The sequence below is a fragment of the Hevea brasiliensis genome, chromosome 12, assembly GCF_030052815.1.
Source record: "Hevea brasiliensis isolate MT/VB/25A 57/8 chromosome 12, ASM3005281v1, whole genome shotgun sequence".
Lineage (NCBI taxonomy): Eukaryota > Viridiplantae > Streptophyta > Magnoliopsida > Malpighiales > Euphorbiaceae > Hevea > Hevea brasiliensis.
Window position 1 is genome coordinate 27,917,470 of NC_079504.1, and position 18,823 is coordinate 27,936,292.

Below are 18,823 nucleotides of genomic sequence, written 5' to 3' on the forward strand. Positions count from 1 at the left end.
ACAATGCAAGAATGGTCACCAAGTTCCTTAAGAAGAACATCTTCATAAGATTTGGGAGGGCTGGGCCAGGCGGACAATATCACGAACAATGGTCACGTTTTAAAAACGCTCACTAGGGGTTACGAACCACGTTACATTTGGCACACCACGAGTGATAATCAGTGATGGAGGAAGCCACTTCTGCAACCAATAATTCGAAACACTACTGAAAAGGTATGGAGTGACTCACAAGGTAGCCACACCTTATCATCCTCAAACCAGTGGTCAAGTAGAAATATCAAACAGGGAACTAAAGCAGATTCTGGAGAAAACTGTAAATAGATCCAGGAAGGACTGGTGCATGAAGCTAGATGATGCACTATGGGCATACCACACTGCATATAAAACCCCAATTGGCACAACACCCTTCCGACTGGTTTATGGAAAATCATACCATCTCCCTGTTGAAATTGAGCATAAAGCCTACTGGGCAATTCAGGTACTAAACTTTGACCTCAAGGCGCTGCTGGTGAAAAAAGGCTCTTACAACTAAATGAGCTGGAAGAAATCTGATAAGATGCATACGAAAATGCCAAAATCTTTAAGGATAAAACCAAAAGATGGCATGACAAGCGCATAGCAAGGAAAGAGATAAAAGAAGGAGATCTTGTCCTCTTATTCAACTCTAGATTGAAACTCTTTCCAGGGAAGCTGAAATCAAGATGATCCGGACCTTTCAAGGTCACCTAAGTCTTCCTGCATGGAGCAGTAGAGATATGGAGCGAAACTTTAGGTGCATTCAAGGTCAATGGGCAGAGGCTGAAGCCTTACTTTAAGGGAGAACCCATAGAAACAGGAGTAAATTGCACTCTCAGTGCTCCTACTGACAGACCATAAACAAGCAAAGTCCAGCTAAAGACTATAAACAAGCGCTCTTTGGGAGGCAACCTAAAACTTTTCTGAACTTTTCTTCTTTTCTTTTTATTCAATATTAAATTTTTGTTTCGTACTCATTAGCATTTCATTTTGTAGGATTCTTGAAAAGGGGAATAGAGATCAAAAGAGGAAGGGAATCACCAAGTCAAAACCATAAAAGGGAAAATTAAACAAAACCAGGGAAGTAAATCTACTGTTAATCTTTGCATCCATTTCATTTGTTAGAATTATAAACTTTTCATTTGCCAAAGATTTGAGAAACCAGAAACTTACACGGGTCGTGTACTAATAGTACACTCCCCGTGTAACTTTCTGAAAATCTATAAATTTCATGCAATCTCAACCCTGCGGGAGGCAAAAAATTTCACGGGTCCATATCCCAAATTACACGGATCGTGTAATGTCTCTAGCAGAATAACTGAGAGACAGAAGGTTACACGGGGCTCCTTGAATTTTACATGGGCCGTGTAACATATCCAGTAAAAAAATCAGAGAGACAGGAAGTTACACGGGTCCCATAGCTAATTTACACGGGCCGTGTACTACGATAGATTTCGAAAATTTCAGGCAGAAATTTACACGGCCCTTCATGTCGGGACCCGTGTAGTGATACACGACTCGTGTATCTCGTCACAGACGCGACTCCTAGGGCACGAAACGCTCGAAACGAAGAGTCCTAATGGCTCTTTAAATACACCCCTAGCATTAAAACCCTTCATAAACACAAAACCCTTCATCTACTCCCTTCCTAGCCTATAAAAACCTCTCAAATCTCATCTCCTTTCACCAAAATCATACTCTTCTTCTCCCCAAAAACACACACATGGCTCCTACAAAGAGATCTGCAAGAAGAATCGGCTCTTCTTCATGACAAAGAGGAGAATCCTCACCTTCTCCACCCCAGCCTCCAACCCAACGCTCAAGAACAAGGGAAGCCACACAACAACCATCTCAACAAGCCCCACCCCCACCACAACCACAACCATAACCTACTCCACAACCAGAAATCTCTATTCCTCGGGGATTTTGAGATAATGCCCACAAAGCAATGTACACCCGACTTCATTCACGAAAAATATCCTTCACCAAATACATAGATTTTCCACTTTTAGAGCAAATCGGGTTGCAAGAAGAAATCAATGGGCTACTTGACAGCATTGGGTGGATAAGATTTGCCCAACTCCAATTTTCGGCCTACAAAGACACAATGCTGGAATTTTTGGGCAGCTTCAAGGCCAACTTATGGCCCACCGACAGGGAAGACAGGGGCAGAATTGAGTTTCGCCTACTTAGTGTAGACTGGGTAATGAATATGGACGAGTTCAGCGCCATCTTCTGCTTTGATAGTACCAGCCACTAAGAAATCCCAAGGAACCGCATGCTGTACAACAACATCAACTTTTGGGATTCCATTGCACCAAACACAGAGCCCTACAACTCCAGTAAATCCAAATCAACGGGCATCACTAGTCCGGCATTGCGATACATGCATCAGTTTGCCGGCCATACCATAATAGGCCATGGCAACAGCCTCAGCGTTGTCAACACTAGTGAGTTATTTTTCCTATGGTGCATGGTCACCAGGCAGTGGTGCAGCACTGGCTTTTTCCTGTGCAACCATCTCCAACGCCTTTGCCATCAGCCTACTGGGCACATAGTGCTTGGAGGCCTTATCACCACCATTGCCCTCCACTTCGGCTTTGTTCCAGGACATCACAGACTGCACTTTGTTACTGGAACATCGAAAATTGATCAGACTATTTGCATATCCATGGGCATATGTAAGAAGGTAGACAACAAATGCTACTTGGTGGACGCCGAAGGAAACACCATCCCTCGGAGAGACGAGGCAAGGGAGGGACCCGGTGAGACTTCACAACCCCAAGAAGAAAGGCAAGAGCGGATGTTCGAAGAGTCCCTTGTCCAAGTGCCTCCATACACACCACCGACAGACCCGGTCCTTGCATACCTGTAGTGCATGGATACCACAATATACGGAAGGATGCAAGCTATCGAGGACAGCCTCCAGGAAGCACATAACAAGCTGGACATTCTAATGGACAAACTAAATGAGGAGGAAGAGGAGCAAGGATCACCATCATCATCATCAGAGGCCTTTTAGAGATAGGACTATAGGATATGATCTTCATTGTAATATCTTACATGCCCTAGTCCTAACTCAAAACCATAGGTCTCTTTTATTTGCTTTATGTTCAAAAATTTTCCATCCTTAATAAATATTATACTTCCTTAAAATTTTTATATGCATCATCCAATCTTGCACATTATATTGACATCGAGGACAATGTCTGATTTGAGTTTGGGGAGGGATACATTTGCACTTGCATATCATTACATGCAAATCATTGCATTGTTTAAATTCTACTATATTATTCTTGTGTATCAAATTTAGCTACATGAAAATTTTTGGATTGTAAATTATGAAACTTAGCACTATAACCAAAATTTTTGTAAGCTAATAATTAGACTCCACAGGATAGAGGAATGAACGTATCTAGATGGGCAAAAAGGGATTCTAACATGTTTATGAAGAAGCTAATCTCTTTTATGGAACTAGACTGGCTAAACCTCTTCATAACTATTAATTTATCACATTAAACTTGTAAAATTAGGAGAACAAATTTTGAAACACAAGCAAACTCAAAAATTACTTCACTAACTCTAGAACATATCTCTCGGACCTATCAAGGCGAAATCCTAGCATACGTTTGATGAAGAGATGATTAAAGCATTCTTTGATATAAGCTCACTAAGCCTTAGCCACCCGTAATTAAAATATATCCCTTGTAGCCAACTTGAAGCCTATATTTATCCCTTAGAATTTATTACTTACCCATATTATTTACCTAGCCCCTAACCTAAGCACCTACCATACCCTTTTGAGGAAGCAAAATGCATAAAGAAAATGAAGAGAGGATGTGAAACTCAAGAAAGAATGCGAGTGTGCAATTGAAGCCAAAAAAAAAAAAATTTTTGCCTTTCCAACCCAACAAAAGCAATGAGTTTGGGGTTGAGGACAAAACAAAAAGGAAAAAAAAAAGAAAAGAAGTCCCAAGATAAGTGTCATGGAAGCATGCTTGACAGTATAAAAAGCCAAAAGCCCTTCCTTTCCACACAAAATATGTAGAAATAAACTCAGTATACTTAGATTTTATGCATACATGCTATCCTCATATTTACATTCCCTAAAATCATTTCATTGGTAGCCAAGTCATTACCCCCTTAGCCCCATCACAACCCTTTTAAAGACCTTTTGATCTTTTGAAAAGCGCATGCTACATTAGTGCAGATAGAAAATTGAGATATACCTATGGAGTTAGAATTGAAACACTTCATCTCAATTACTTACGAAAGAGGCAGAATTGGGGGAGTTAGTGTTTCTTAATTCTACCCCGATAAAACAGGTTGTTTGTGGCTTATTAATGGTCTTGTATAGAGAAATAATTAGTCGAAACACCATAAAATGAGGTGGAGCTCCAAACAGGCAGCTGTTAGAACCCTTATGCCTTGAAAGAGGGAAATCGGTGTGAAGGTTGGAAGAGTCCAATTCTATGCTTATTAAATTGATGGTTGTATTCCTAAGTATCTCCTGAAATATGCTTTAAACCAGAGTTTTGTTTTACTTGAGGACAAGCAAAAGTTTGAGTTTGGAGGTATTTGATACACTTGAATTGTATAGATATTTTTAAGCACATTTGTATTCTAAATCATAGCATTTAGACAAGTATTTTCATGCATAATAGTTGATTTCATTAGTTTTCATAAATTCTATTGCCAAGCCCTTAATTCCATGTTTTCTGCATTATTTCAGGTGTTTTGGTGAAGCCCCAAAGGATGGATGTGCAAAGGAAAGCCTGGAGAGGTAAAAAGATAAAGAATTACTGCTGCTACAAAGTACATGGGTCGTGTAAACCAAGCACTAGACCCGTGTAACTCCCTGCCAGAAGAAAGCCAAGAGAATCGATGAGACACACAAAGTACACCGGTCGTGTAAGTAAACCCGTGTAATCTGCAGGAACCCGTGTAAGTCTCTGCTAGGCGCAAGCTTGAAGAACCTTATGGGAACAAAAGTACACGGCCCGTGTAATCATGCCCGTGTAGTTGGCACAGACCCGTGTAACTTTCTGCGCCAAAATAAGACCACGCTATTCTCTTCCAGCAAGTTACACGGCCCTACTTTGCGGGACCCATGTAGTGACACACAGGCCGTGTACTATGCTACAGCCTGTTTTTTGACTCGAATTCCCCTCCTGTTTTCTGGTTTGAATGAGACTCCTAAAGCCTTTCAGACTCAAAATGACCTAACCCTAGGGCAACCAATATAAATAGAAAAGAAAACACTAGAAAAGAGGTCAGCTACTGTCATCAGGAATGCTGCTGAAGGTTGCTGTTATCGTGCTCTACATCAATACCAAAAGAAGTCTTTCAGCTGAAGCTCCACAAGATCAAAGCTGAAACTCTCTTTAGTTCCTTCGTTTCATCTCCTTAGACAGAATTTTATTACTTTATTTCTTTTGCATAACTCTCCCTTTTTATTGTTTTTACTTTTTTTGTCGTAACATTTGCTGAACTCACCATGAGTGAGTAGTTTTCTTATTCTGGATTTGGGAGAGTAGCTCTTGTAATTATTATTATGGATGAACACTGAGTTTTATTTATTGGATTTGAGATTCATTTCTTGATTTAATTTCTTGTGATCTTAATGCATGCTATGTGTTAGTACCCACTTAGTTATGATTATAGATGTTAATTGAAGGACTGAAAGGTGAAGATTAACATTAGAAAATCGAAATCTTAAACCTAGGAATTCTGACCTAGACATAGGCTGATAATTTTGTGGAACCTAAAAATTGGTCAAAGGTCTTAAAGGATTTTAATTGATTTGATCACCACGAAAGTAGGATTCGAGTTAATTAGAATACACCCTAGATGCCTTGAGAGAGGATCTAGGATAGCTTAGGATTGATTTCCATCAAGGAAAATGATCATCAATTTAGTAAATAAACGAGATAATATCCCTAGTATAATTCAAGTGTGAAATCTTAATTCTAGAATTGCTTCAAATAAATCATTTCGTTTTAAGTTTACCATTTTAGTATTTAAAGTTAACAAACTTCATTCCCTAAGTATTCGATAGCCTGAACAGTCAAGATTTCTGTGTAGATTGGTACTTGCTACACAAAAATTCCTCGTGGGAGCGATACTCTACTTATCACTTTATTACTTGTTAGCGATGCGTGCACTTGCGCTAATTGCAAAATAGCGAAACAACCGCCTAAACCTCTGCTCTGATACCACTAAATGTGACGCCCCTTACCCATCTACTATATAGCCGAGCAAGAAGTGCCACATTCGGTGCCGGAGCACCCTTTCTTGTTTTATCATATCTATTGTAAACTTTTGATGTCATTTAAAACATGTATTTTATGTGTAGAATTTTTTTTTTATATCCTATTTATGTGGAGACCTGGACAGAGCCTCCCCTGTTTTATTAGCATCTGGCGGGTTTTCACTAATCACCTGTTAATATGTCCATATTCATTTCACACATTTCCAAATCATATTCTCTTTTATCATATCATTCACAACTATTTATGAGATCTCAAAATGAAGTATCATCTATTACATTCATATGGAAATTCATAGATAACAAATTACAAGTTTTCATTTCAATCTCCAGTTTAATTACAAGTCCAAAATGAAATACACTATGACTAGACATATTGAACCAAAATACTAGTCTATACATGGGCTCTACAAAAATATAAAAGACTGGTGAGGTGACTCTGGTCGGTGGCAGATCTGGTCAGAACTCTGTCCGAACACTACTATGGCATTTATTCTTTGTGGTGGTCACGATCTTGATACCTACGCGATGGAAAACCAACGCGCTAAGCATAACGCTTAGTGGTGCATAATTTACAATAACCATAATTAAACAATTGAATTTATATCTGCAAATCATAATTTCTAGGTCTTTTACATTTTTATTGCTCTTTGGAAACAATTAACATTTTTCGGATCTTTTATGATTACTTATTGTATTTTAAGTCTTAATTAATTTTTATCAGTGCCCAAGAAACCTATAACAAATTATAAAAGCTGGATGCACGGGTGTATACTGGTTAGACAGCCATATGTCTATCCAAAGATACATTTGTCGTGCACGAGACATTGTCGGGCACTAGACCCGCTGTCGGGCACAAGACCCGCTGTCAGGCTTGTAAAGCTAGAAATAAAGTTAGGCACAATGGCCAATGGGTAGGCATATAGCCTGTAGAACAATCATATCAGACATATATTGTCAATTCATGATTTGCTCTGTAAGCAGTACTGCTATATATGGTCCCTAATTGGTATACCAATCGATCAAACTATATACATATAAGCCTAGGCATACTTTGGACAAATTAGTACGATTAAGCAATTATAGTTTTATTATTTCATGCTATATACTATTAAGGGTTCATAACATATTTTTATTTCACTTCATGTACTACCCATGCTTTATACCATTTCCATGTTATTATAATGGGAACATAGGTCCCAAGCACTTATTCGTATAACTTATGTATTTATCACTCTCATTATTTTATATCATGTACTATACATATTTATAGTATTGTTATTTCATATATGATGGAAACATAGTTTCCAAGTGTATTTTCCTATGACTTATGTGTTTAGCAAACCATTTAGGTAACTTTACATTTTATGTATCAACTAATTTTATGTCACCTTGTAGTGGGAAAGTAGGTCCCACATACCTATTTCATGTAATTTAGCATGTAGAGACTTATTAGGGATAAGTCCCTACTAAAAACAATTTAATTCAAGAACCTTTCTTTAGGTTCGGCCACTGTTTTGACTTTACATATCACGTTGAGCAATTACACATTATTACTTATTTCTTTGAAATGTATATATATCACTTTATAGTGGGAAAATAGGTCCCACATACTCTTTTATGTGGTTTAGTGTTTAATGGCTTGTTAGGGTTAAATTCCTACCATAAGATAATTTATCTCATGGACCTTTCTTTGGTTTCAGTTTTTGTGTCTTACTTTTACCTATCCATATGATCAGTTTGCAACCACTGTTTGGCCACACTTCCTTCATGGAAGTTGTTCCTCTATGTCTTATCTCTATTTTCCTTTTGAATCATGTCAATTTGATTTTTAGAACTCAAGTTTTGGTTGGATAACCATAACGACTCATTCCCAGATTTTGGCTCCTTAACTAAGCAGCTTTTGGACTTAAATTTTACCTAATTAATGGAACAGGTTGCAGTCACTTTTAGGCATGGTGATCTTCATAAAAATTGTTGCTCTATTTCTTATGATCATTGAGAAATTTTTATCACAATTTTTCAAGTTTTGTGGAATTATTTATGGCCAATTAACTGACCTGGGTTCATGTACCCTATGCAAACAAGGACTCAATTTAGGCCGGTGATTAGAGTCACTTTTTGAGATTCTTTAATTCATAATTTGAGGAAGGTTCCCAGAACAAAGTTGTAGCCCTATTTCTCAAGTTTCTAGAAAGGTATGGCTCATCTCAATTGGATTTTTCTAGTGGGAGTTATGACTAAAAGACTGTTCTGGGGTCAAGTGAAGTTTGGTCAGATTCCAGGTTTTGATGTAGTAAATTTTTTTAACTATTTGACCTAGTTCTCTTGATTTCTAGGTTTTGGTCAAAATACCAATTTTGTAGGTATGTGTCTTGTGGACATTTTACTACTGGTTTCACTATATTTGAGTTCTTGTAGACCAAGTTATAGCCATTTTTCCAAAACTGGTCGGGTAAGTTCATGTCCAGAAATTTCTAGGCAACACAGGTCTGGACATTTTGTAACCCAACTTGGGCCAACAATTTGGTTTGGTTTTTGGCATTTTTGGGTTTAGTGGTCTTTATGAAAATTGTAGCCCTATATCTAATTTTTCCAATGGTATCAAATCCAGGTCATTTGGACAAGTGTAGAGGGAGTTATGACCAAATGAACAGTCATTTGGTCATTTTCTGGGTTTCAGTGTTTAGTCATCTGGGTTTGGGTAGAGAATTGGTCATGATTTTGATAGAATTTGGGCATGGTGTCTACATGAAAAATGGGCTATTTTGAGTCTAATTTCACCTCCAATCGGCTTCATACCAATTGGAATCACACATTTTCAGTTATGGTTCAATTAACGGACTGGACTCCTTAAGTCCCAACCTGTAGAAAATCAAACACTCCTAATATCTCCATTCCTCCAACTTCCTTACTTCAATTTCAATGCATAACACTTATATAGGCACAATCTCAACTCAATAGGTCAATTTCAAGCATTTACACAAATCCTAGTTTTTCAAAGTTTCAAATTTACACAAATACTATACAATTAACTCCTAAACATTTCAACTCATCACACATTCTCATGGAACCATTTTTCATCACTTAAAAACAACAAACCTCAAGTTCCATGGCTACAAAAAATCAAGGGTTCTTTCCTTCAAATTTTCTTTTCAATTTCATGCAAATTTTCACTTTATTTAGCATGATATTCATGTTTAAAGAAGAGATTAAAAGTTTAAAGCACTAACCTTTGTGGTGACCCAACTTCAAGTTTTCTAAACTTCAACTTTTCTCCTCTTTATGGGTATCTATAGCTTCCTTAGGGTGTGGAGAGTATTTTTTGTGAAGTGGGCTATGGGTTTTGGGTGGATTAAGCTTGAGAAATCAAGCTTGGAAGCTTGACATCAATGGAGGAAAGAAGGAGCAAAGGTGCCGGCTCCAAGGGAGAAAGAGAGAGAGAAGAAATGGAGGAAGAAGATGGAAGTGGGTGGGAGTTTGTCCTCTAGTGCCTATTTATAATTTTTTTAATTTTTATACTTTAAATTTTTGAATTTTCCTAAGCTTTTTCGTTTCTTTTCTTTTCTTTTCCTTTCCTTTCTTTTCTTTTCTTTTCTTTTCTCTTCTCATTTTCCTAATCTATTTCATAAATTTTAATTAATGTTAATTATTTTATTCTCTAAATTTTTATTTTGACATTTAGGTCAAAATTCACCTCTGGGAGTGAAATGACCGAAATGCCCTTCATAATGCATATCGGGTCATTTATATTATTTTTGTACCAATTTATAAATCCTCTAAACTTTAATTTATTTTTCTTTAAATTTTTTCTATATTTTCTTAACATTTATTTCTTCAATTTATGCCTCCTCACTATAGTTTAGGTGTAGTTCCATACATTTTGACTGTCTGAGCAGACATTAATCATCGGAACAGTAAAATGTACGGACTATCTACGGTGAGGGCGTTACAGATAATGTAAAATTTACGCCAATGGTGTAAATTAACTCTAAAGTCATGCAAAATTTACACCAGTGGTGTAAATTAGCTCTAAAAGTTGAGATGGAAATTAGCTCTGAAAGTTGAGATGGACTACATGAAATTTACTACTCTAGATTCTTCTTGTGTTGATTTCTGACATTGTAGGACTACAATATGACAGTATATAAGCATATTTTTCATAGTTTTTGCAACAAGTAGAAAATATAAGAATAAATAAAGTTTAGATTTAGTTTTCTTTTTTAGAGGGAGAAAAGGATAGCAACTAATTCTTCATTGCACCAAGGGGATCTAGCCCAGATTTCATCATGAAAGCTGAATATCAACTTGGGTTCTTCTATTGCTTGTTTTTTTTTTTTTTATTATGGTTATTTCACTTTATTTCTTAATTTTTTTTTCTATTTATGGATGTTAGTGAGTAGAACTATAGATTTCAGAATTGGTAATGTAATACTATATTTTTAATCATGGTACTGATTTTTTTTTTATTCAATGATATGGGTTTTATGCTTTGATTCGTTTCTTTGTGCATTAATGCTTGTTTTGTGTTGGGTCCCACTAAATATTGACTTAAATCATTTATTGGTGAACTGAGAGGTAAAGATTAATGTAATGCTCTATTTTTAATCATGGTACTAATTTGATTTTTACTCAATGATATGGGTTTTGTGCTTTGATTCATTTCTTTCTGCCTTAATGCTTGTTTTATGTTGGACCCCACTAGGTATTAATTTAAATCATTGATCGGTAAGAGGTAAAGGTTAATGGTGGAAAATTAAGGATTTGAACTTATAGCTTTAGATCTAGAGATAACAAGAGTAGAGTTTTGAGAGCGTTTTTGTTGATTAATTAAAGATCTTAATGGATTTTAGTTAAATCAACATGCACGAAAGTAGAAATTAGATTAATTAGAACACATCTTTGATGTCTTAAAAGAGAATCCAAGTTTACGTTTGCTAGAATGTAATGTAATACAATATAATTAATTATATAATATAATCGAAATTATAATGTAATGTAATGTAATTGTCATTACATTCCTTTATTTGGTTGTTAAATAAAAATATAAGTAGTGTAATATAATAATAATTTTTATTTTAATAGTTAATTTATCTATAATGCTAATAATAAGTGATAATGGTTATAGTGATTAGTAGTCGAGTAGTAGTGATGGCTAAGTGGTGGTGTGGTAGGGGTGGCGACAGCGATAGTTAGATGGCAATAGTGGTGGCAATGTGAGATAGTAGTAGTGGTAATGGTCAGGTGGTGGTAGAGGTGACAATAACTAAATGGTGATAACGATGATCAAGTGGTGGTGATAATAGTAGTCAAGTGACGGTAATAACAATGGTGGTAATAGGATGGTGGTAGTGGTGGTGGTGGTGGTGGTGACAGAGTAAGAGTAGTGGTGGCCGAGTGGTGATAATAGTATTGACAATAAATAAAAAGAAAAATCAAAACAACTAAGGATAATTACAGTCATTTTTGTATAGAATGACTATTGCATTATTTTAAGTATAATTAATTAAGTTACGTAATTGTATTTCTATTATGTCAAAACAATATAATCAAATATGTAATGTAATCGTGATTACATTATAATTTTGATTATGCCATACTAAACATGGCCTAAAAGAGTTTAGAATTATTCTCCTTTAAAGACATAAATACTTATTGGATAGATTGGTTTAAAACTCGATTGATAGGAGTGCGGAAACCTCAATTTTAGAATCATCTTTTAATTAATAGTTTTTATTTAGATTAAATTAGCTTTAATTAGTATTTTTTGCGTTAGTTTTACTTTTAAATGTTCTTTCAATTTTTGATAGTGTAGATAATCAATTTAGCCATAATTTGGAATCAATACAATCTTAGTGGGAATGATATCTTTCTATATATTGTTTTAAAACTCGATTGATACGATTGTGGAAACCCCAATTTTGAAATCATTTTTTAATTAATTAGTTTCTGTTTATACTGACTTAGCTTTAATTAATATTTTTTTGCATCAGTTTTACTTTTTATTGCTCTTTCAATTTTTGATAGTCTAGATAATCAATTTAGTCATAGTTTCGAATCAATGCAATCCTAGTGGGAATGATATTTTTCTATATTACTTGTAGTATCTGTAAACTTGTAGATTTTACAAATAACAATTAGTCTAAAATTTCATATATCCAATCCTTAAAAGAAATATTAAATTTTAATTTATTGAATTAAATTATTATTTTAAATTTCATTTTCAAATTTAATTCTGATTAATCAAGATATCTATATATAATATATATAATGTATAAATAAGGGGACGAACTTTTGAATGGACTATAATATCCTTAATTTTTTTATTATAAATATTAAATAATATTAATAATGTAAATTAAAAATATTAATGAAAATTTTAATTTTATTCTAAAAACAATTCTACTTTATTAGAAATCTTATTATAATTCTATTGTAATTTAGGTTATAGGTTTACTAGAATTTTTTTTTCTAATATTTTTTATGTGTTTGCATGATCTAAAATTGTTTTGATGTATTTAAATTATAACTTATTTTTATGATTAGTAATTTTAATATTATCTTATTATTAAAAAATATAAAAAATCAAGAGAATAATTTTAAAATCATAGTACTTAAAAAAGTTGCATAAAATCTTATACAATCAAATGAACAGAAACATAATTTTATTGATAACGATACTCAACTCAACTCAACTAAGCCTTTATCCCAAAAATTTGGGGTCGGTTATATGGATTCTCTTTCTCCACTCTAAACGATTTTTGGTTAAATTATCAGAAATGTGTAATGCTTCTAGGTCATGTTATACTACTCTCCTCCAAGTCAGTTTAGGTCTACCCCTTCTTTTCTTTCTATTGATGTGTTTTCGCAAGTGCACGGGTCACAGTAGTATAGTTTTAAAAATAATATCGTTCCCACAGGGAATTGTGCTTAAATTGGAAATAAAAGGATAAGCTAATTAAAATGGTAGAATTTAAAGATATAAAATGAAATTTAAAATTTAAGATTGGTATTTGAGAAATTTAAGCTAAATCAAACAATTAACTAAATTAATTAAACTAGATTACCAAAATTTAAATTAAAATTGCTATTTATGAAATTTGGAGGAATTAAATCTAAATTCAATAAAAATTAAAGTGATTCTAGAGATAAGATTTTCCATATTATTTGCATGTGGTTTATCCCTAATTTAGCCAAACATATGAGAATTGCAATTTTGAGGGAAATCAATTCTTAAATCTTTGAAACCTTTTTCAAGCATTTCAAAGTTGGTATTCATTAAATCAAACCCTGTTTTCACGGTATTTCAAACCTAACAAAAACCTAATTAAAGCTCTAATTGATTTTGGAATGTCCCCTTAATCCTCTTAGCTTATCTCTATCACCAAGAAAACTAAGTTTATTGCAAGATTATCTATCTCAAATATTCACTTTTCAGTCCATCTATTAAGAATTAAAGCTTAACTTAATGAGGGCCCATTCATCAAGCAAGGCAACAAGCTCACAAGCAATAAATCAAAATGCAACAAATCTCATTTAAATGACTAAATCAGTTCAAAACCACAATACAAAGCAATATTTACAAACCCATCTCTAGAATCTCAAATATCTACTCACAAATCATGGTTTCAAGACAAACCCAAGTATAGAAATGAAGAAATAATGAAAAACTAAGCTAAGGAATAGAAAAACTCAGTAGAATGATGAAGTATCAGCTACTGGAGAGTTGCATAAATGTCCCCTACTGCTGCTGCAAAATGGTTCCCGTGCTCCTCTTCTTCTCCTTCTTTCTTGCCAAAAATCTCTCTCCCTTTCTCCTTATCGAAAGAAATAGATAAAGGGGCTTTTATATGGTTCAGAGATCTGCCCTAGAATGGGTAAAAAGGTGGAAGATTCCAAAGAAAATGAGGTATTAAATCAGAGGAACGAAAATGCCACGTCAGCCATTTTCAGTAAAAACGACACAAGCTGAATCGGTTGTGTCGCGGGTTGTGTCGCAGGTTGTGAAACCTGCTGCCTGAGAAAAACTGCATAATTGACAATCGACACAACCTGCAACGTAAGCCGAATTGGTTGTGTTGTGCGTTGTGTCACTGTCGGCCTTTTTTTAACTCAACTTCAAAATTTTTGCAATTCAACTCTAATTTCTTCCAAATGGCTGCTCTGATCAAAATACACTAAATTTCTCCAAATTTAACCTATAAAACAAATAAATTCCAAAAGTTAAACTAAGAAGTGTAAAATTGTAAAATTGACTAAATATATGTTAATATCTATAGTAATAGCTATGAACAAGGGTAAATTATGTGCAAAAATCATACCTAAATGATGATATAAAATGCATGTATCAAATTCCCCCATACTCAAACTCTTGCTTATCCCCAAGCAAAATTTCATTAAAACTCATTTGGAAGGGAATAGAATCAGTCTTTGAAAACACAAAAATCACTAATCCAAACCACCAACTTACCTCTAGCCACCAACATTCCAAATTCCCACTAGCGAAGCACAAAGAATGAAGCAATCACTTTCAACAATTACAGAATAGCTAAGAATTAACCAATCAACCCAAGCAACAAATACCAACCAACTACAAGAGTCAATTGTGCCAAAATAAACCTAAATGAAATAGATAGCCAATGTGTCTTAAATAGATGGTGAGTAATGTATGAAAGATTATATTGCCAAACCCATATGCAAGCATAAACGATCTAACTCCACTAATGTAACAAACATTTTTCAAAGAATCATTAGGTCTTTTTAAGGGTTGTAATGGGGTCCAATCGGGTAAAATTATGGTTAACAAAGAAAGGGAATAAGGAAAACAAAATATGAGAATAATATTAATCATGAAACTCAAAGTGCATTCAATATTCTTCTTCTCTTTTTTTTTATTTTTTTAATCATTTATTTTTTTCTTTTAATTCAAGAGGAAAGAAATTCACAATGAATCTCAAGTGCTATCACAATGATTATATAAAGGGACTACTTTTTATACTTTTTATTTATTTATTTATTTATTTATTTTTATTTATTTATACTTCTATCTCTCTCAATCAATTTGGTTTCATGCCCGGTCGTTCAACCATGGAAGCTATTTTTCTCATTAGAAGCTTGATGGAGAAATATAGAGATGTGAAGAAAGATCTGCACATGGTTTTTATTGATTTGGAGAAGGCTTATGATAGTGTTCCAAGAGATGTCTTATGGAATGTGTTAGAACAAAAGAAGGTATCTATTAGGTACATACAAGTGTTGAAAGATATGTATGAAGGAGCAACTACTATTGTGCGCATGGTGGGAGGAGACATAAGAGATTTTCTGATCTCAATTGGATTACACCAAGGATTAGCCATAAGCCCTTACCTTTTTACATTAGTTTTAGATGAATTGACGAAACATATACAAGATAGTATTCCTTGGTGCATGATGTTTGCGGATGATATTGTTCTGATAGATGAGACATGAGAAGGAGTCAATAGAAAGCTAGAGCTTTGGAGAAGTGCTCTAGAGTCAAATGGTTTTAAGTTAAGTAGAACGAAGACAGAATACATGCATTGCAAGTTCAGTGAAGGCCAAACTGGTGATAGGGAAGGAGTTAGTTTGAATGGAGTGGTACTGTCCCAAAGTAATCACTTTAAATATCTAGGCTCAGTCCTTCAAGTAGATGGGGGATGTGAGAAAGATGTTAGTCATAGGATTAAAGCGAGATGGTTGAAGTGGAGACGTGCCACGGGAGTTTTATGTGATCGTAAGATTCCCAATAAGTTGAAAGGAAAATTTTACCTTACAGCCATACGACCGGCTATGTTATATGGTAGTGAGTGTTGGGCACTGAAAGAGTCATTTGCGTCTAAGATAAGAGTTGCAGAGATGAGAATGTTAAGGTGGATGAGTGGCCATATTAGACTAGATAAAGTCCGTAATGAGAGTATTAGAGAAAAGGTAGGAGTGGTGCCAATTGAAGATAAGTTAAGAGAAGGGAGATTGAGGTGGTTTGGTCATGTGAAGCGTAGAAATACGGAGGCTCCAGTTAGACAAGTAGAGCACATTAGGTTAGAGGATAGAAAGAAAAAAAGGGGTAGACCTAAATTGACTTGGAGGAGAGTAGTACAACATGACCTAGAAGCATTACACATTTCTGAGGACTTAACCCAAAATCGTTTAGAGTGGAGAAAGCGAATCCATATAGCCGACCCCAAATTTTTGGGATAAAGGCTTAGTTGAGTTGAGTTGAGTTGTATGTGTCCCTATTTCATGTCACACCCAAAATTACGTTTGGGATATTTTGGTGACCCTTTTTTTTTTTAATCAACTTTTCACAATTACTCTAGCACTTTTCAAGATGTTTCAATCCTCCAAGTTTTTTTTATATCATTATTATTTTTTTTATGCACTTAATTGCTAGAATATTATTCTCATAAATAGGTGATAGTGTTTAGGTTTTATGGCTAGGTAAATGATTTGGGTTCCAAAGAAATTAGGGAATTAAGGTTCAAGGGGGTTTGCAAGGGTTGAAATGAAATTAAGGTAGGTTAAGGCTAAATGTGAGGTTTAAAAATATGAAGGAATGCCTAAATCATATTCTTATCAAATGCAAGTTAAAAATTTTGTTTTGAAAGATCTAAGATGCTTGTTTTAGGAATGGTGAGACGATAATGACCATTTTCTTTCTTAAAGGCTTATTCAGACACTCAAAACTCAAAATAACTAATCAGAATCTGCATACCTAGATAAATATATTAATTTTCAGCTATTAAGTAAGAGAGAAAATAATGCTTAAGACTTTGTACCCAGCTGGAACTTTCATTCCACTAACCATCTAAAGGCAAGTTGGATTGCTTGAATAAGCAGCTTATGGAATTCAAAGACTGGTTTAAAAATTCAAAAATTTTAAATGAATAAATGAAATGCATGAATGTATAAATGTATAATCAACCTATATGTAACTAAGTATGCATAACTAAGTATATGAAGCTATATGCAGTGTATATAAGTGAATATGTACAAGTATGAAGTAATGAGTATGTCACTATATGCAAATGAAAAAGGAAAAATAATTTTTGCAGAAAATTTACCCTCTCCCCCATACTCAGAATGAACATTGTCCTCAATGTTAAAAGATTGCAAGGAATGGGATAATTTGGCTATATGTGCATAAAGAATTATTACCCTGTTTCATAAGTGATAGCACAACTTGTGTTGAAAGTGACACAAGCTGAGATAAGAATTGTTACCTCATTGAAAGTACAGCCAATTTAATTAAATAAAATTTGGACAGCTGCTGCACTCATTGCAAAAGAAACAGTGGAATGGAATCCATTAAAGCAATTAAACTCAAAAAGTTGAAATAGGGAAGTTAAGCTCAAAAATATAACCATGAGATATCTACTCATCAAGTGAACTTCCAAAATAGCATATAAAAGCAAATGAGCAAAGCATTAAAGATTCAAAAGAAAAATGTGCTTATGAGTAACTAAAAAAAAAAAATACTGAATAAGCAAATGTTTCAAATAAAAGAAAAGCAATACAAGCAAAATATTAACTAAACAAGTTACTAAAAACACTAATTAATTAAGCAACTAAAATAAAGACATGAATTTTTTTTTTTTAAATATCAAAATGGGTTAGTGGGCTTTTTGGGCTTTGGTTGGTTGCGGGCCCATTTTGGTGAAGTGGGTTGTCAACCTGCAAAACCAATTAAACGACACAAGTTAGAACACAAGGATGGAGGTTGTGCCGCAGGTTGTGAAATAATCTGCCCAAATTGCGCCCAGTGAACACAAGCGATGACACAACCAAAATCGGTTGTGTCGCAGGTTGTGAAATCTGCTGCTCAAATTTGAAAAAATTACATAGTACCTGAAAAATTGAAACAAATTAGATTTCAAATGATTAAACCTTCATAACATGAATTCTAATTGCTCAACCTGTTATGTTCATCAAATACTCATAAAAAATAATTTTCAAAGCACCAATTCACACATCCACATTCAAATAATTTTCTATTTAAACCAAGATCTCAAAGTTTGGAGAAACTTCCTCTTAAAATTAACAAAAAGAGCAATGAATCCAGCAAGATCCACCATCAAATATTCAACAATAGAAAGATGAAAAGTATAAGTGAACAAATTTAAAACTAAAATTTAAAGCTGAAATTTAAAGCTAGAACTAAAACAGAATTTTTAATGCTCATTTGCTTGCAATGAATTGTATCCCATCTGCACAAGAAAATTAGAACAATGTCAAACTTTGAATAAAGAGTATAGAAAAACTTAAAACAAATATATGAAAGAAATAAAGAATCAATGAAACATTGTGGATTATGCCGAGAAATGCTAAGTTTAGGTCTTTAGCTTGACCTTACTCAATCAAAATTTTATGGAGAATGAGAGAGATAGCAGGTTGCTATCTTCTCAATTGGCTCACCAATTGAATAATGCCTCAACCTTTGCCCATTTACCTTGAAATTACCAGATTTTTCACCAAAAATTTCCACAGCACCATGAGGGAAAACTTTCATAACTTTAAATGGACCTG